At 42.4% G+C, this 20,361-nt stretch overlaps 1 protein-coding gene across 3 annotated transcripts in view; it reads right to left on the minus strand.

The window, feature by feature from the left end:
• Window positions 1–19,797, minus strand: part of mapre2 (microtubule-associated protein, RP/EB family, member 2) — a 53,003-nt gene extending 33,206 nt beyond the window's left edge. Inside the window, exons 1-2 of one of the 3 annotated variants that reach the window (XM_060921031.1) lie at window positions 19,709–19,777; window positions 8,905–9,003 (exon numbers count right to left, since the gene is read on the minus strand). The gene's annotated coding sequence lies outside the window, so the exon portion shown is untranslated. Of the gene's footprint in view, window positions 1–8,904; window positions 9,004–18,834; window positions 19,305–19,708 lie in introns of those variants that run through there. The other 2 variants (XM_060921030.1, XM_060921032.1) reach the window with 2 other exon arrangements.
• Window positions 19,798–20,361: the final 564 nt, after the last annotated feature.

Here is a 20,361-nt window from a genome sequence, read left to right on the forward strand (position 1 = left end):
TTAATCAAGGGCTGTAACTCGGGTAAAATATGACCGAATTGAACAAAATATGTGTACTACCAACATAAAACAAGGCCTTTTGACAAGTTTGGTGAAATTCCTCCACAAATTGTGGGAGGAGTTGATTTCAGAAGGTGAGCATCCTTCCTGGGACGGATGGACATCACCACGACATAATCTCCCTTCGGGCCTTTCGGCCAGCAGGGGATTCAAAAAAAAAGGCAAATGGATGAACATAGTGTCAACCATTCTGCAAACCTGCGTGAACAAAAAGTGGTGTCTGGAACTGTGCAATTGATCCACAATGAAAGCAAACCTGTAATTTGAATCTCCTCCCCCAAATGAGCCCAGGCACAAAGTGCACAAAGCGAGCTCCAGGAAGACTTGGAGTGCAAGAGCTCGAGTGTCCTGCAAAGACCTCTGCCTGACTGAACACCTTTGGCATGAACACCAGTTCAGCACTCCAAACATCAGTGCCTGATCTCACGAAAGTTCTCGTGGCTGAATTTACACACAGCCACGCCCCAAAATCTAGTGGAAAGCCTTTCCAACAGAGTGGGAATAAATCTGAAATGGGATCTTCACCAAGGACACCTGAGTGTGTTTGATCAGGTGTCCACAAACATTTGGCCACACTCTCATGGTTTTCCCCAAAGCATTTTAGCGTATCGGCCCGATACGCTTGCTCTGCCTGCCGATACGCTTAGTCGCTTTAGTTAAAATCCGATACGCTTAGATTTATACCGATACGTTAAAATTTCCGACCGACAAGTAACTAGATACATAGGAGAGCAAATAACAGATCCATTTACATACTGATTGATATTTGTGTTAAACAAGCGGCCTTTTTTTCCAATGTTTGTGTTGATTCTGTCAAATTAATATGTCCGCATGGTACGATGTAAACTAGGGTATTAGGCAGAAAAAGAAATTTACCAGTCAAAAATAATATTTTATATAATCCTGATAAGCGCCGCAGGTGCGAAGACGAGCGCCGCAGGCGCGAAGTCCCTCTAGGGGGGTCTGGGGGCATGCCCCCCCAGAAAATTTTTGAAATTTAGACTTCATTTCCTGCATTCTAGGACATTTTCAATTATTCAATTATAAGAAATATTGCATATTTTTACTTTGTATTTTTTTCAGTTTCACTCCTGAATGTATCAGATGTATGTATGGTGTTTGATTTGGTAACAAAAGTGAAAAGAAAATAAACAACAATGAATTGTATATAATCTTTTGATCTAGTTACAGTATTTAATAAAAAAAAAAAACCAACAGTATTCTATTTTACCATACCCCAATGAACCCCCCTTGTTAATCAATGTATCACACATACCTTTTCTGTCTTTTTGTGGAAAAACGAATCAGTTTTTGTCACATTCAATTTGGGGCGTTTGTTGGGATTCATCTTGATCCAGAAGAGTGAGTCAGCAAAAAAAAATGCGGTTCTCCCGCCAAGAAAGAGGAAACTACAACGCAGGGTGTTTGGCAATTTTCGACCAATCAGAATTCGCGATTTATTCAGTCCGCATGTTACAAGATTCAGTGCGGGCCAAAATGGCGGAAACGATGAAATATTCTGATTTTTCATTTCAAGTTTTCAGTATTTTTCGTATTAAACTGTGTTTCTTACGATTTGTAAATGATGGCGGAACCACACACGGACTGGCCATCGGGAGTAGCGGGAGTTTTCCCAGTGGGCCGGTGGTTCAGTGTGGGCCAGCGGAGAAAAAAAAACAAACAGTTGCGCGCTGGCCTTTAATATGATAAGCAATGTTAACAGTTTCTTTAACAAACTGTTAACATTGCTTATCATATTAAAGGCCAGCGCGCAACTGTAATAAGCAATGTTAACAGTTTGTTAAAGAAACTGTTAACATTGCTTATCATATTAAAGGCCAGCGCGCAACTGTTTTTTTTTTTTTTTTCTCCGCCGGCCCACGCTGAACCACCAGCCCACCGGGAAAACTCCCGCTACTCCCGATGGCCAGTCCGTGTGTGGGCGGAACATAACTGGATTTATCGGATGACATGTGGGAGTATTCATGTGCGAAAATTTTCGGCATTATCGTCCGTTTCAGTATCCGTCTGTGTGTATACTTGCCCGTTGAAATCGGCAATTGCCCGTCAAATTTACGGGTGGACGGGTCTCTGCCTAATACCTTAATGTAAACAAAATGTAATCTGTTAGCTACGTCAAGATCACGTGTTCAAACCGTCCAACAAAAATATCGAAAGAAAACGTCAGACATCCCGGAAGTTTCCGATTCATTATAAGCGATCTCATTGGCTGCCGATGTTGTCCCCTACCAGACGGACAAAGCCGACTGACTTTAATAAGCTAGGAGAAGACTCGCTGGACAATTTGATCCACATCAGCATGGATGACAGCGAGACGGACTATGAGAGGGCTGCCCAACATTGGGCCAAGCAAAAGCCGAGGAAAATTAATCTGCTTTACAGGAGTAGAAAACTTAATCCATTAGCTTGGGTTTGCAGAAAGATTATGTACTTATAAACACTCTCACGAAGTGAAGTTGTCCAAATGTGTCAAATACAGCATCATTTCAAATAATAATCATAAGCATTTTTGGCAGTGTGATGTCACTGGGATCCATTTAACAAAAGAAGGTTCCGGATAATTCTTTTGTTAAAGCAGGGATGTGATTTGGGGCTGGTGAAATTATCTGAAAATTTTAGGCGGGGGTCTGGGGGCCACAGGCCCCCAGCTGGTCCAGGGCAACGCCCTGGTGGGGGGACAAGGGGGGAAGCCCCCCGAAGCTCCTGGGTTTTGGGGTTTTCTGACTTAAAAATTGTACTAAAATGGCAAGTAAAACACACAAGAAAAAACTTGTCATGATTAACAAATTCAAGCCAATTTAATGGTCAACATGCAACTCTGACACACACGCTCACTCTTTCTCTCACACACTCACTCTCACTCACACACACACCCCCCAAAGAACCAGCGCGAGCAGGGCCCGCTAGCCCCGCGCCTTGGGACGTAATTCGCCCCGAGGCGAGCCGCGGCGCTCCGCTTAGGTTTCGTTTCTATCCCGGGCTCCAGCCCGACTTTGGACGCTCGTAGCTCGGGCAGGGGAGGTCCCAGTATCCCCAAACTTGACAGCCAGAGACCTCTGCCCTCTCCCCAAAGAACGAAATCGCTGAACAAATGTCTCACAGTCTTATGTCCAACGTCTGTAGCAACCTCTTTCTCCAACCATTCCCAGCGGAACTTGTTTTTCACTATTCTGTCGATTTCTTTAACTCGATTTGCATCTTTACGCTCGATCACGGAGGCTGCCATCTTTCAACTCTTTGAAGCGAGCTTACGTACAGCTAACAAGCGCGTTCATTGGTTGTTACAGAGCGATGGGCCAATCACGTACCTCGTTTCATCTCAATGACGTAATTGCGTAAATGACGTAATTACGTCAATGAGATGAAACGAGGTACGTGATTGCCCCATCGCTCTGTAACAACCAATGAACGCGCTCGCTTCAAACAAAGAGTTGAAAGATGGCAGCCTCCGTGATCGAGGCATAAAGATGCAAATCCGAGGCTGCCATCTTTCAAACAAAGTCGGAACGAATAGGATACGAATGTGGATTTGAGGGAAAAATCGGAAACATTTTTTTTTCAAGTTTTGAGGTGAAAAAACCGGAATTCCGCGAATTCGCGGAAAAATCACATCCCTGTTAAAGGCTCACAGTGACATCACACTGCCAAATACGCTTATCGTTATTATTCCAAATTATGCTACATTTGACACTTAACACATTCTCTTCATGAATGTGTTTATAAATACATAATCTTTCTGCAAACTTAAATGTACAAATTAAGTTTTCTTTTCCTTTAAATATGTTTTAATCTTAATCTAGTCCATTTAATAAAGTGCCAAAATTTAAACTTAATAATATGCAGTTGCCTTACTTTTCTTTTCAGTGTATCTTAGTTATACATACTAGTGCATCTCAAAAAATTAGAATATTGTGAAAAAGTTCAATATTTTCCATCAGTTATTTAAGAAAGTGAAAATGTTATATATTATAGACTCATTACACATAAACTAAAATGTTTCAAGCATTTTTCTATTTTAATTTTAATCAGTATGGCATACAGTACAAAAACATTAAAAAAAAAACCCATCTCAAAATATTAGAATATTTCATTTCGAGTTTGAGTAAAACAGTATGAACACAGTGTATCTCTCGGTCTAGTTCAGTACACACAACCACAATCATGGGGAAGACTGCTGACTTGACTGTTTTCCAGAAGATGATCACTGATCCCCTCCACAAGGAGGGTAAGCCACAAAAGGTCATTGCTGAAAAGGGTGGCTGGAAAAGGTGCACAAGCAACAGGGATGGCCGCAGTCTTGAGAGGATCGTCAAGAAAAGTCGATTCAAGAACTTGGGAGAGCTTCACAAGGAGTGGACTGAGGCTGGTGTCAGTGTATCAAGACCCATCACGAACAGACATCTTCAAGAAAGGGGATACAACTTTTGCATTCCTAATATCAAGCTACTCCTGAGCCAGAGACAATGTCAGAAGTGTCTTATCTGGGCTAAGGAGAGAAAGAAATGGACTGTTGCTCAGTGGTCCAAAGTCCTCTTTTCAGATGAAAGTACATTTTGCATTTAATTTGGAAATCGTGGTTATAGAGTCTGGAGGAAGAGTGGAGAGGCACAGAATCCAAGGTGTTTGAAGCCCAGTGTGAAGTTTCCATAGTCTGTGATGATTTGGGGTGCCGTGTCATCTGCTGGTGTTGGTCCACTGTATTTTATCAAGTCCAAAGTCAACACAGCCATCTACCAGGAGATTTTAGAGCACTTCATGCTTCCATCTGCTGATGAGCTTTTTGGAGATGCTGATTTCCTTTTCCAGCAGGACTTAGCACCTGCCCACAGTGCCAAAACTACTACCAAATGGTTTGTTGACCATGATGTTACTGTGTTTGATTGGCCAGCCAACTTGCCTGACCTGAACCCCATAGAGAATCTATGGGGTATTGTCAAGAGGAAGATGAGAAACACCCGACCCAAAAATACAGATACGCTAAAGGCCACTCTCAAAGCAACCTGGGCTTCAATAACACCTCAGCAGTGCCACAGACTGATCACCTCCATGCCACACCGCATTGATACAGTAATTCATGGTAAAGGAGCCCCAACCAAGTACTGAGTGTATAAATGAATATACTTTTCAGAAGTTGGACATTTCTGTATTGTAAATCCTTTTTTTGATTGATCTTAGGGAATATTCTAATAATTTGAGATACTGGATTTCTGATTTTCATGAGCTATAAGCCATAATCATCAAAATTAAAACAAAAAAGGCTTTAAATATTTCACTTTACATGTAATGAATATAGAAGATATGAAAGTTTACCTTTTTGAATTAAATTATGAAAAAAAGGGAACTTTTTCATGGTATTCTAATTTTTTGAGATGCACTAGTATATTACGGTAATTGCATCAGAAACATTCTAAATCATTACAGTTATAGTAATACGGCAACTTATTTTAAGGTGGCAGTTCTGAGGTTCAGATCCCTTTGTGATCAACAGGAGGTCATGATGATCGATTCTCTTCATTGGATTGCATAAGATGGAGCAAACCACATATTTTCGTGCACATTTTTGTTACAACGCTACTTGATCATCTCATCTCATCTCATTATCTCTAGCCGCTTTATCCTTCTACAGGGTCGCAGGCAAGCTGGAGCCTATCCCAGCTGACTACGGGCGAAAGGCGGGGTACACCCTGGACAAGTCGCCAGGTCATCACAGGGCTGACACATAGACACAGACAACCATTCACACTCACATTCACACCTACGCTCAATTTAGAGTCACCAGTTAACCTAACCTGCATGTCTTTGGACTGTGGGGGAAACCGGAGCACCCGGAGGAAACCCACGCGGACACGGGGAGAACATGCAAACTCCGCACAGAAAGGCCCTCGCCGGCCCCGGGGCTCGAACCCAGGACCTTCTTGCTGTGAGGCGACAGCGCTAACCACTACACCACTGTGCCGCCGCTACTTGATCATAGATACAGTAAATCCTCTAATACTGGCCTGTATTCCATTACTGGCCAGGACTCTAATATTGGCCGGTCTCGCTGTCGGAGGAGGTAAATAATGGACGGACTCTAATACAGGCCGGGGCTATAACCAACGATGTTTCTGAGATCATAGTGGCCTTACACAATCGTTCCGATCTGAAAGACAATTGTGATCAGTGGCGCCGCCAGGCGTATGGCCGTACGCACTAGGCGTACCTTGGGGAGAGAGATATTTTTTTTTAATTATAATTGTTACCTGAATGCTTTGGCAATGCAACATAATTTGAGAAAGAGAGAGAGAGAGAGAGAGAGAGAGAGACGTGTGTGTGCCGGCGCATTTGTGTGCTTCAGGAGTGGGCGGGGTGTGCGTGACCAAGAAAGCTCATTGGTCAATGCAGATATACTTTTCTTGCACCACTGAGATTCTCTCCAGTTTTGAGAAACGGAGACAGACAATCGTCAGTAGTCAGAGCTTGTGCGAGAATTTATTGAGAAGCGAGTCAAAAATGAGTAAACTAACCCTGAAACAAACGAGCTTGTTTCAGACTTTTACGAAAAAGTCCAAAAGCAGTGATCCAGGGGTGTCATCTGCTTGCCAGTCCTCTCCAGTATCAGCTAGTAACACGGCACCGGCAGCTTCCACTCCTCCGCAACCGAGCAGCAGTACGCTGCAGCTGGATGCGAGCTCAGTTCCTTTGAGGGAATTGCCTTCATCTACCTCTGAGTTTGAAACTAGCCATACATCCAGTGAATTTCATATAAGAACACCTACATCTCCCCATGTCCCTTACGATCAGAAGTAGATGGTTGCTCCACCTTGCTGACAAATGAACCATCAGATAGCTTTACTAATGAGCCACGAGTCAGCCCGCTATCACTGACATCAGATTTATCAGACATAGGTAAACTTCAACCAGATGCCTTAAAATGTGCACCGGACTCTGTAAAGCTCAATGTCCTACAGAACCGCTTCAAACCAGACAGAGGGTGGGTGGCTCCTTCTACTCTGATTTTCGGTAAACTCAGAAAAATACCCGAGGAGTTTTTCAACGAGTCTATGTACCCCACGTTGCGCTACAGTGTGTGTCAGAGTCGTGCGTGCGGTAGTGCTGAGCAAGTTCACTAGATTCTAATCGAGGCTATAAAGAGTTTATTGTTTATTGTCGTGTGTAGTTCACATATGTTGTTCAAATATCAGCCTGTGTTCATGGAAGGCTATTGTTCAATTTCAAGTTAAAGTTCTATCGTTGTTTTGTGTATAAGCCTATAGATCGACTCTTCATAGAAACTGCGGCACGCAAGCGTTTTTTTTTTTTTTTTTTTTGGGGGGGGGGGGGGGGGGGATTACACCGCTAGTGCGTACCTTATGGTGATGATACACGGGGCAACTTTTTGGGCAATGTTGCCGAGCAAAGTTGCTGGCAACGGGCAACTAGGTGAGACACAGGGCAACTTTTCAGGGCAACAACAGTTAGCAACGGCAGTTTACAGTTAGCTAAAAAAAAAAATCGATGTCTTAATTTTTGCTGTGACCATTTAATCAAGCTGTCTGTTGTTTTTTAGAGCTTTGGTGAGGTAAATTCCTCCATATAGAATATTAAAATAACTTACCGGCGTAAAAACAGATGAGGAGTCTCTCCATCTCTTCACTCCACTGACACTGAGCGGCCGCCATATTTGTTTGAAATTTCTGATCCGAACCTCACCGGAGGTCACATGACTCGATACTCGCGTTCTGATTGGCTTATCTCAAAAAGTTGCCAGAGATTATCAAAACCATTCAGAAAGAAGCAATGTTGCCCAATCTCAATAGAAAAGAGTCAAAACGCAATTGCCCAGCAACATTGCTCGGCAACATTGCCCAAAAAGTTGCCCCGTGTATCATCACCATTACAGTTCAGGCACAGGCAGAACAGTTTCCGTTAACTTTTTATCCCATTTTTTCAAAACTTTGTTTTGCAAGTCGGTTTGGCCAAGATTGGAGCCTGTGTTGTCTTTTTTTTTTTCGTATTGCCGTGCAGAAAAATTGCAGCTGCTGGAAAGGATGTCTGAATTACCGGTATTTGTTGATAATGTTCTGTATACCGTTATGGTAACTGTACTTTTTCAATAAATGAACCTATTTTATAGGTTCAAATAGACACAAAATCTCGTTTTTATTCATTCCACTGGTAGTCTGTTTTGCTCAAATAGAAATAGAGGCCTGCCTCTAATTCTGGCCTCCTTCCAATAATGGCCTGCCCTGGACCAAGATGCACTTGAGTGAAATAAAGGCCCCGGCCTATATTAGAGGATTTACGGTAATTAAGTGCAAGGGATCCCCATAGATTTTCAAATCTATCATAGACCTCAGTAATCTATAACAAAACAGTTTAACTTGCATGTTGAACTTTAAGGTGAAATTTCAAATGTGTATACATTAGTACTATTTAGGTCAGAAATCATTGAAACACTGGTAAAATCTATCCTATAATCATGCATCTAAAACCTCTCAGAGACCCTGAAAATGCACCTGAGAGCATCTATTTTCAAAAAATTTTCCGGGGGGTCATTACCCTCCTAGTTTCGCTTCGCGCCGTTGGCGCTCAATTGTCTGTGTTTTATCATGCCAGAATTTAGGGCTTTAATTTTTTTCTGTGGAAAACACTGACTTTGTACGGCCACTTGAGCGCAGACTCAAGTGTCAGTACGCCCTTTTCATTTCAAGAAATGCGCCACTATGACCGTTATCTCAACACCACCAACAGGAGTATGGCATAGAAGGACTCAAAACTCCTGGGACAGCTCAAAATATGGTTAACAAAGCATGCTACTGGACAGAAAAATATCCTTATTACCTCAAAGTCAAGAATATTTGCCTTTTCACAAGCCTGTTTTTCTCCGCAGAACTCAGTAACTTTCTTTAATTGAAGATCTATCGACAGTGGATCTTCATCCTATAATCCGACATGAAGAAAACACATTATCACACCGTGTGACAAGTCATCCAGTCATATCCTCCTCACTGTCCAGCTTGTTGTGTGCACTGTCCGTGCCAGTTAAGGATGTTTTTAGTAGAAACAAGTTAAACTTATCAGTAAATACGGCAACAACACAGATGAGTTCTGAAACGAAATGAGCGTTAGAGATGTGAATGTTAGCTGATTAACCATCATGATACTGGTTAAAAGGATGTTTGTCATCTTTATTTTTTTTTATTTCGGGAATATCAAAACCAGAGGAGCAACTCGTCCGTCACCTGAAGTGCCGGATCGGTCTCAGATTAGATTTGACACATCCTCCAATCTGATTCACGGAAATAATTTATTTATTTGATGTGTGTAATAAACACACGGTGTAAAATGACGCCACACGTCTTGCATAGAAACAAACAAACAACACACAAAGTGTCTTCAGCTTGCACAGATGTGACTTAAAAAAAAAAAAAAAGGGATGACACGCTGTTCCAGGAAAATAATCAACAACAGAGTGGTGTGAGGACTCTGACTGTTATTTTCTGAAAAACAAGACGTCCTAAAGTGTTTTTATTTCTCTTCTACCACAGCTATCTGACGATTGGCCACTCTCCTCACAGAAAACGTTATCACCGATTCTACATTTTTCTTGAACAACACTTTTTATTACAGAGTCTTGCAAAAGTATTCACACCCCCACTCTCTTGGTGTTTGTCCTGTTTCGTCGCATTCTTCTTCTTCTTCTTTTGGCTGCTCCCGATTAGGGGTCGCCACAGCTGATCTTTCGTCTCCATTGCTCCCCGTCTTCTGCATCCTACTCTACCACTTTCATGTCCTCTCTCACCACATCTCCTCTTTGGCCTTCCTCATTTTCATGTGCCTGGCAGCTCCATCCTCAACATTCTCCTTCCCACATGCTCCGCATCTCTTCTCAGGATGTGCCCGTACCATCTCAGTCTCATCTCTCTTAGCTTCATTCCCAAGCTCTCCACATGTGCTGTCCCTCTGATGTGCTCGTTCCTTATCCTGTCCAACCTCCCATCGCAAACCTTAACATCCTCAACTCCACCACTTCCAACTTTGCCTCCTGTCTCTTTGTTAAGGGTACGGTCTCCAATCCGTACATCACAGTTGGCCTCACTACTGTCCGATACATCTTACCTTTCACTTTTGCTGGGACTTTCCTATCACAAATGCCTCCCGAAATCCTTCTCCAACTGCTCCATCCTGCCTGCACTCTCTTTCTCACCTCACTATCACAGCCCCCATTTTCCTGCGCAGTTGACCCCAGGTACTTGAATTCACCAACTTTCTTTACGTCTACTCCTTGCGTCTTCACTACACTCATCCCCATTCTCATTGATGCACATGTATTCTGTTTTGCTACTGCTCACCTTCATTCCTCTTCGTTCCAGTGCATACCTCCATCTCTCCAAACCCAACTCAACCTCCTTTCACCACATATCACAATATCATCCGCAAACATCATGTTCCATGGTGACTCTTGCCTCACTTCGTCCGTCAAGCTATCCATCACTATGGCAAACAAGAAAGGACTCAAAGCAGATCCTTGATGGAGTCCCACCTTCACCTTGAACCATTCAGTTGTTCCAACTGCACACCTCACTGCTGTCTCACTGTTCTCATACATGTCTTGCATTACAAGCTGGAATTAAAATGGATTTTTGGAGGGTTAGCACCATTTGATTTACACAACATGCCTACCACTTTAAAGGTGAAAATTGTCGTTTTGTTGTGACACAAACAGTAATTAAGAGGAAAAAACAGAAATCTGGGGTGTGCATAGGTATTTCCTCCCTAAAGTCAGTACTTTGTAGGGCCACCTTTTGCTGCAAGTTTCTTGGGCTATGTCTCTATTAGCTTAGCACATCTAGCCACTGGGATTTTTGCCCATTCCTCAAGGCAAAACTGCTCCAGCTCCTTCAAGTTAGATGGGTTGTGTTGATGTACAGCAACCTTCAAGTTATGCCACAGATTCTCAATTGGATTGAGGTCTGGGCTTTGATTAGGCCATTCCAAGACATTTAAAATGTTTCCCTTTAACCCACTCCAGTGGAGCTTTAGCAGTATGTTTAAGGTCATTGTCCTGCTGGACCATGAACCTTCATCCCAGTCTGAAACCTCTGGCCGACTCAAACAAGTTTTCCTCCAGAATTGCCCTGTATTTAGTGCCATCCATCTTTCCTTCAGTCCTGACCAGCTTTCCTGTCCCTGCAGATGAAAAACACCACCACAGCATGATGCTGCCACCACCATGCTTCACTGTCTCATTTGACCAGAGAATCTTCTTCCATGTGTTTGGGGAGTCTGTCACATGCTGCTGGGTAAACTCCAAACGTGTTTTCTTAAGCAAGGGCTTTTTCCTGGCCACTCTTCCATAAAGCCCTGCCCACTCTATGGAGTGTCTGGATTAAAGTGGTCCTATGGACAGATACTCCCATCTCCGCTGTAGATCTTTACAGCTCCTTCAGTGTTCTCTTTGGCGTCTTTGTTGCATCTCTGATTAATGCCCTCCTTGCCTGGTCTGTGAGTTTTGGTGGGCGGGGCCTTTTCTTGTCAGGTTTGTAGTGGTGCTGTATTCTTTCCATTTTGCTAGAATTGATTTAATGGTGCTCTGTGGGATATTCAAAGTTTGGGATATTTTTATCTATACTTCTCCACAACTTTGTCTCTGACCTTTTTGGAGGCTCCTTGGTTTTCATGTTGCTTGCTTAGTAGTGTTGCAGAGTCAGGGTCCATCCAGAACAGGTTAATTTAAACAGACATCATGTGACAGATCATGTGACACTTTGACTGCATACAGGTGGATCTTAATCAGCTAATTATGTGACTTATGAAGTGAATTGGTTGGACCAGCTCCAATTTAGGGGTTTCATACGAAAGGGGGTGAATACCTATGCACACTCCAGATTTCTGTTTTTTCATCTTAATTACCGTTTGTGTCACGATAAAACAATTTGCACCTTGAAAATTGTAGGCATGTTGTGTAAATCAAATGGTGCTAACCCCCCAAAAATCCATTTTAATTCCAGCTTGTAATGCGACAAAACAGGACAAACACCAAGGGGGATGAATACTTTTGCAAGACATCGTATTTGCCTTAGATTCTGTTGAGTATTCGCTGTTACGATAAAAATGATTGTTTTCATAGAAAATTAGTCCGCACCTTCGACCAATCAGAATTCAGAATTCAGCAGCGCTGTGGTACAGGCACAATCAGATTCATAAGTATTTGGACAGCGACGCAATTTTCATAATTTTGCCCCAGCACACCACCACCACCACTGGATTTGAAATGAAGCCATCACGATGTGATTGAAGTGAAGACTTTGAGCTTTAACTCAGGGCATTTAATCAGAATCTCTCATCCACTGTTTAAGAATTACAGCCTTTTTTTTTTTTAACATCGCCGCTACATTTTCACAGGTTCAAAAGTATCTGGATAAACTAATACTTGTAAAATATAAGGATTATTTTTAATATTTGGATCCAAATCCTTTGCAGTCAATGACCAGCCGAAGTGTAGAACCCATGGCCATCATCAAATGCCGAGTTTTCGGCCTTGAGAAGCTACGCCAAGCTTCGACTGCAGCCGCCTTCGGTTGCTGCTTGTTTACGGGCCTTCCTGCCTTCGTTTTTCTCCATTTGGTTGACTGACTCGGACGTTTCAGAACATCCCATTCCTTTGCCTTAAGAAGCTCTTGGTTTGCTTTTGGGTCGTGATCCATCTGCACTGTGCTATCAGTTTTGCAGCATTTGACTGAATCTGAGCAGAAAGTATCGCTCTATAGAATACTTCAGAACTTCATCCTGCTACTTCAATCAGCAGCCACATCATCAGTGACCCAGTTCTATTGGCAGCTGTACACGCCCATGTCCACCATGTTTGACCGACGATGCGATCTGCTCTGCATCCTGAGCCCTTCCCATACTCTTCCTCTCCGTACTCTTCTCTTCCCATCATTCTGGTACAAATTCATCTCAGTTTCAACTGTCCAAAGAATCTTGTTCCAGAATGGGACAGGCTTTCTCGCAAAGTCTAATCTGGCCTTTCTGTTCTTGAGTTCTCACCCGTGGTTTGCATCTTGAGATTGACATTCATGAAGGCGTCTCTTGTTTTTAGACTTTGACAATGATCGGCCTTTCTCCTTGAAAGTGTTCATGACTTGGGTGGATGTTGTGAAGGGTTTTTTCTTCAAGGAAAGAATCCTGTAATTATCCTCTTTCGTTGTCTTCCAGGGCTTTAAGTGTTGCTGAATTCGCTACTGCATTCCTTCTTTTTAAGAATGTTCCAAATTGTTGATTTGGTCTTTCTGAAACTTTATGCTATCCCTCTGGGTTTTTTTATTTTTTAGCTGAAATGATGACCTCCTTTACTTGCATCGACACCTCTTTAGACCGCATCTTAAGAGTTCCCATGAACAAAGTACAAATTAAACACTTGGAATCAACTCCAGACTTTTTATTTCCTCGTCCTGAAAGAATGAGGAACCAGGCCATAACTGGCCATGAAACTGCTCAGTCGTCAATTGTCCCATTACTTTTCAGTCTTTGAATATGGATGGACTTTGTGTGAAAAAAAGGCTCTAATTCCTGAACAGTGAACACAATGTTTTTGTTCAACCCCTTCAATAAAAGCTGAAAGCAGTGTTGTAGTCGAGTCACTAAACCTTGAGTCCGAGTCCAGTCTCGAGTCAAGTCCAAGTCATTAAAGAAAATTTCAAGTCGAGTCCACTATCGATTCAAGTCCGAGTCCAAGACTCCAACCGCACCATGTGACGGTGTCTGTTTCATCGCCATTAGCATTAGTTTGTTCCTGAACATGGCGTATGAACAGCTGAATGTGCTTCTCTTTATCAGGGAGTGTGAAGTATTCTGTCAGAGATGGTTGGGAGACGGATCTAAGTGCAGAAGGTGTGTTTACAAGTGAAGACGGTACACAATCCAGAACGGCAAGCAAAATCGTAAAACGGTGAAACAGGCGACAGGTCGAGCGAGGCACAAACAGGCTATCGGAGACTCGGCAGAATCAAAGACGAGAAACAGGAAATCAGGGATCAGGAAACCAAACAAGGAAATAAGGTTCGGAAATCTGTCAGCAACGTAACTCAATACTTCGCAAATTGTGTCTTCACAGTTTTTATATCCGCTCACTGATTGCACCTTAATCCTGTCCAGGTGCGAGTCGTTTACGGCGTGTGCATCAAAGTCCACTAAGCGCACACGCAGGTGTGACACTATTGGATGAAATTAGTATAAAAATTAATGTCGACATAAATATCTTATGCCAAATTATTATGGCATGTTACAAAAAATAAAGAAAAAACGAGTCCTCGTTTCTGAGTCATCAGTGCTCAAGTCCAAGTCGAGTCGTTAGGGCACGAGTCGGACTTGAGTACTACAAGCCTGGCTAAAAGTCACTTCAATCACACGTTGACAGCTTCATTTCAAATCCCAGTCTCTGTTTGTGGTGTCCAGAGACAAGATTACGAAAACTGGGTCACGATACAAAGACTTCTGAACCTGACTGTATGTTTGGAATAGTTATTCTAGGAGACAAATGCTCATATCAAGTATCCTCCCTTATGAACTTTATGGACAGCACGATGCAATGCAGTTCTAACGTGGAAACTGGAGACGAGTACGTAGCGCTTAAGTACCGTAGTGCTGCTTTTAAAGCACCAAAGTTAACTCGTCTGCAAACTGCTGAAACCTTTTTGGAATAAAGAAGATAACAGATCAGACTTGGGGAAGTGTAATTTACCTTACAATAGGTCGCAGCTGATATTTTGAACTCAGTGATTTCTAGATACACCATCACGGAAAACAAATCTTCGAATATGCATAGATGCTTTGTTTTTGGGCTGTTTTTTTTTTTTTTTGAGTCCCCGCTCTCTCGTGCCAGGACCTGGTCTTCCCAGGGAATCTCTCATCCAAGGACTAACCAAGTCCTTCAGGTGCATTGGGCAGCGCCAATCTCCGTCTCTCTAGCGGTCCTCTGGTTGTACGTTAGGGCGAATGAGGAAGCTCAACTTCATTCGCAGCAGCAAGACATTTCAAATTTCTAACCCGTGTTTAATTATTCCATGTAATGGAAACGGTCAGCTCAGATATCAGCAGTGAAAGAAACAAAAATATCAACTCAAAAGGTGTGCAGTCCTTTTAGACGCTTGCAGTTGGACTATCTGGACCTCTAACTCAAAGCGCATATTTCTGCTGCGATAAGAAAATAACGAGCTCAACTGTGAGCTACTGCTCACTTACGTATCCGCCCGCTCTCGCTTATATCAGAATGCAAGCAATCGAAGGAATAGGGCACTTCTTATGAATGTTGACTTTGACAAATGATTAAAGAGCAGTGTCTCTCCCCAGGGATTTCAAATAGCGTCCCGGTAAACTGTCATTTTGAAATAGCATTTCGCTTCTTGAAATAGCGTCAAAATCCACCCTAGATGTTTTCGTAAATGCATTCAGTCAGTAAACAGGAAGTCGATGTGTGACAGACCTGAAAACGGTACACGCGGTATTGAACCCCAAGCTGAAGCTCAGCACCAAATATCAAGCAGTTGTGATTTGTAGTTACTGAGAAAAGTGTAACAAAAATGTTGTAAAGCCATGCTGTAGCTATGTTTCGTAAATACATTCAGTCGGTAAACAGGAAGTCGATGTGCGACAGACCCGAAAACGGTACACGCGGTATAGAACCCCAAGCTGAACTTTGGTACCAAGTGGCCATGATTTGTGGTTGCTGAGAAAAAGGGTGTTTCGGACGGAGGGACAGAGGTAAACCAGTATATCCCCCTCCTTCGGAGCGGGGTATCATCATAAACAAGAGGGTGGTGGGACATGTCCCAAAGTGCTTTATTCATCTGATACCACATCATTTTGCCAGCAAATACAAATTTGCTCTGGAACAACCAAGTTAAAACAAGCTAGTTCTAATTTATCATCATTTCTCGAATCAACAGATTTTTTAAAATCTTTCGATCACTGATATGGTGAAGTTTTCTGTCAGGCGATGTTTGTATATAGAGCATATTACACAACTGTGCAGAGACATGAAGTTTATTTTCGAGTGGTGAACATATTTTCAAGACGAGAAGATAAACTTCATATCTTCGCACCACCGTGTTACGTTTTTTATTTTATATGGACACATCCACAAGAAAAAAAAAATACGCAAGTTAATCAAAAGAATTTTAATCTTGAATCGGTTCGCCATTTTGACAAGTCAGCGGGATAATTCTATCCACATTCACTGGATATGAGCAATCGGACGCTCTGATTGCCGACTCTACTACTAGGATATCAGCTCATATACGGTGAGTAGAGAAAAACAAAATGGCAGTGTGTGTTACGGAACCAACCGAGGACGAAATAAAAACTCAACCTGAAACAAAACCCTAAAAAATAAAGCAACAACATATGGAATGAAAATATTTGATGTTAAGAATGTATCTTTTTTTACAACCCCGATTCCAAAAAAGTTGGGACAAAGTACAAATTGTAAATAAAAACGGAATGCAATGATGTGGAAGTTTCAAAATTCCATATTTTATTCAGAATAGAACATAGATGACATATAAAATGTTTAAACCGAGAAAATGTATCATTTAAAGAGAAAAATTAGGTGATTTTAAATTTCATGACAACAGCACATCTCAAAAAAGTTGGGACAAGGCCATGTTTCCCACTGTGAGACATCCCCTTTTCTCTTTACAACAGTCTGTAAACGTCTGGGGACTGAGGAGACAAGTTGCTCAAGTTTAGGGATAGGAATGTTAACCCATTCTTGTCTAATGTAGGATTCTAGTTGCTCAACTGTCTTAGGTCTTTTTTGTCGTATCTTCTGTTTTATGATGCGCCAAATGTTTTCTATGGGTGAAAGATCTGGACTGCAGGCTGGCCAGTTCAGTACCCGGACCCTTCTTCTACGCAGCCATGATGCTGTAATTGATGCAGTATGTGGTTTGGCATTGTCATGTTGGAAAATGCAAGGTCTTCCCTGAAAGAGACGTCGTCTGGATGGGGGCTTCTTCTTTGAGCTATAGAGTTTTAGCTGGCAACGGCGGATGGCACGGTGTATTGTGTTCACAGATAATGTTCTCTGGAAATATTCCTGAGCCCATTTTGTGATTTCCAATACAGAAGCATGCCTGTATGTGATGCAGTGCCATCTAAGGGCCCGAAGATCACGGGCACCCAGTATGGTTTTCCGGCCTTGACCCTTACGCACAGAGATTCTTCCAGATTCTCTGAATCTTTTGATGATATTATGCACTGTAGATGATGATATGTTCAAACTCTGCAATTCTACACTGTCGAACTCCTTTCTGATATTGCTCCACTATTTGTCGGCGCAGAATTAGGGGGATTGGTGATCCTCTTCCCATCTTTACTTCTGAGAGCTGCTGCCACACCAAGATGCTCTTTTTATACCCAGTCATGTTAATGACCTATTGCCAATTGACCTAATGAGTTGCAAGTTGGTCCTCCAGCTGTTCCTTTTTTGTGCCTTTAACTTTTCCAGCCTCTTATTGCCCCTGTCCCAACTTTTTTGAGATGAGTTGCTGTCATGAAATTTCAAATGAGCCAATATTTGGCATGAAATTTCAAAATGTCTCACTTTCGACATTTGATATGTTGTCTATGTTCTATTGTGAATACAATATCAGTTTTTGAGATTTGTAAATTATTGCATTCCGTTTTTATTTACAATTTGTACTTTGTCCCAACTTTTTTGGAATCGGGGTTGTACATGGTTCTGGATAAGCGTGTCTGCTAAATACCTGGAATGTTATGAAATGTAATTATTCTGCGTTCAAGTCTCTATACATTACACTCGTGATGATTAGCGGACCTCGCCAATCCTGAAGAGCAACAGGGAGCGTTTCAGCAAGTCACACTGTTGTCCAGCTGCCGAAGGAACTGCGGGGGGGTAACAGCTGCAGCAAGGGCTGAGGTGATACGATGATAAAATATCATAAACTTGAGGACTGATGATGAAATACCGTGACCTCGGCCTTGAATACTGACCTCGGCCCACAGGGCCTCGCTCAGTACTTTCAAGACATCGGTCACGGTATTTCACCATACGGACCTCTCAGCTGGTAAATAACACACACACACATATATATATATATTTTTTTGGGTGGCACGGTGGTGTAGTGGTTAGCATGGTTGCCTCACAGCAAGAACGTTCTGGGTTTGAACCCAGCGGCCGGCGAGGGCCTTTCTGTGTGGACTTTGCATGTTCTCCCCGCGTCTGCATGGGTTTCCCCCACAGTCCAAAGACATGCAGTTAGGTTGACATGCCCTTGAGCGAGGTACCGAACCCCTGACTGCTCCCCGGGCGCTGTAATGTGGCTGCCCACTGCTCTGGGAGTGTGTGCGCGTGTGTTCACTGCTTCAGATGGGTCACTGTGCATGTGACAAATAAAGGTTTCTTTCTTCTATAATAACAGCTGGCTTTTTTTCATAGTCTATCAGATATATTCCATTCAGTTACTCATCTTCGACTTGTTCAATATCCTGCTAGCTGAATGGAATACATCTGACCGACCACGAAAAAAAAAAATCCAGCCAATATTATTTAAATATGTCAGTCGCGAGAAGATAAACTTCATATCTTCAAGCCAACATGTGATTTTCTTTTTATGACAGAGACACAAACAAAAAGTCCTCAAATTTATCAAAACAATTCATCGATTTCTTCACGAGTGACATGTCCTGGATGAAAAACAGACGAGTGGCATATTTCCCAGTCACACACACCTGTCTACGGAACATCACCTGTTCTGGAAGGAGTCTCCAGTTTCAGCGCTTTCTATCGGTCTGAATTAAAGCTGTAAATCATCTTGACGTTTTCCACGTTAATCCATGACGAGCTGCTGTGGTGTCAGAGGAATAAAACAGCACGACCATCCGAACAGCGACTTGATCACTTCATTGCTGATGATTTTTCTCCAGGAACATGCCGTGTGTGGATGTTTGAGTCCTTCCTTTGGTCTTTCTGATCAGTTTAATGTCCCAGCCCTGTCTGTGTTGGAGTGATCTCAAGCAGCCAGTGAATCTGTACCACTCTGTTCAAAAGCCTTCTGTGGCTCAGCCTGCAGGAGGGGGGTTTGGTTTTTTCTGCAGTTCGAGCAGACAACAAACTCTTCGACTGGTTTTGCTTAGTTTCCCGTGAAAATGACACGAAGTTAGAAATAAAACCAGGCAGTTAAGTGAAGTTTTAACTTTTAAAGAAGGTTAATTCAAGTCTGTTGATTTCTCTCTCTCACACACACACAAGGGAAGGAAAGAAAGCTAACTAACTAGCTCGCTACCACCAAGCTAACTAACGTTCTGTTCACGTCCAAGTCAATAAACAGACAGAAAACACTTTTTTTTTCGAAAAGAATATTGAAAGGAGTCAAAGAAAGACAGAAAACAGAGAAAGAGCTGAAGCAGTGCAAGGCAGCGCTGGGGTTTTATTAGTAAAAATGCTGACAGGGTGTAAATTACTGACAGCTAATCTATGCTAGCTAACGCACTCAAAGCTGCGCGCGCGCTGGCTCACTTCCGGCCATTTCTCTCCCTCCTTCTCTCTCTCTGAATCAGATCTCGGTTCCTTTTCAAGCCGCAGTTACACCATGAGCTACACCTTGATCCAAACTCCACTCACCCGTAAACTCCCTCAACTCCGAATCTTCAGCTGCTTCTGTTTAATCCCCACCTCCTGCTCTCACTCTCAGGACATGACACCGCCCACTCGTGACGTCGAAACCACACCCACACTCCAGCGCCACAGAAAGAGTTCAACACCCTCAGCGTCGTGCTGTTCTTGGAAAATAATCAACAGATGAATCAGTCAAATACGGAAGCTGAGAGAGGCCCTTCATATAATCTTTTTTTATTCACCTTGTTATCCCGAGATAACGACATATTTAATTCAGGATCTCAAGAAAACAACACAACTAATTCGAGATCTCGAGAAAACAAAACCGTTATTCCAAAATAACGACATAATTAATTCAGGATCTCGAGAAAACAACACAACTAATTCGAGATCTCGAGAAAACAAAACTGTTATTTCGAGATCTCAAGAAAACAAAACCGTTATTCCGAGATAACGACATAATTAATTCAGGATCTCGAGAAAACAACACAACTAATTCGAGATCTCGAGAAAACAAAACCGTTATTCCGAGATAACGACATAATTAATTCAGGATCTCGAGAAAACAACACAACTAATTCGAGATCTCGAGAAAACAAAACCGTTATTCCGAGATGACGACATAATTAATTCAGGATCTCGAGAAAACAACACAACTA

This window comes from Neoarius graeffei, chromosome 5, assembly GCF_027579695.1.
Source record: "Neoarius graeffei isolate fNeoGra1 chromosome 5, fNeoGra1.pri, whole genome shotgun sequence".
Classification (NCBI taxonomy): domain Eukaryota; kingdom Metazoa; phylum Chordata; class Actinopteri; order Siluriformes; family Ariidae; genus Neoarius; species Neoarius graeffei.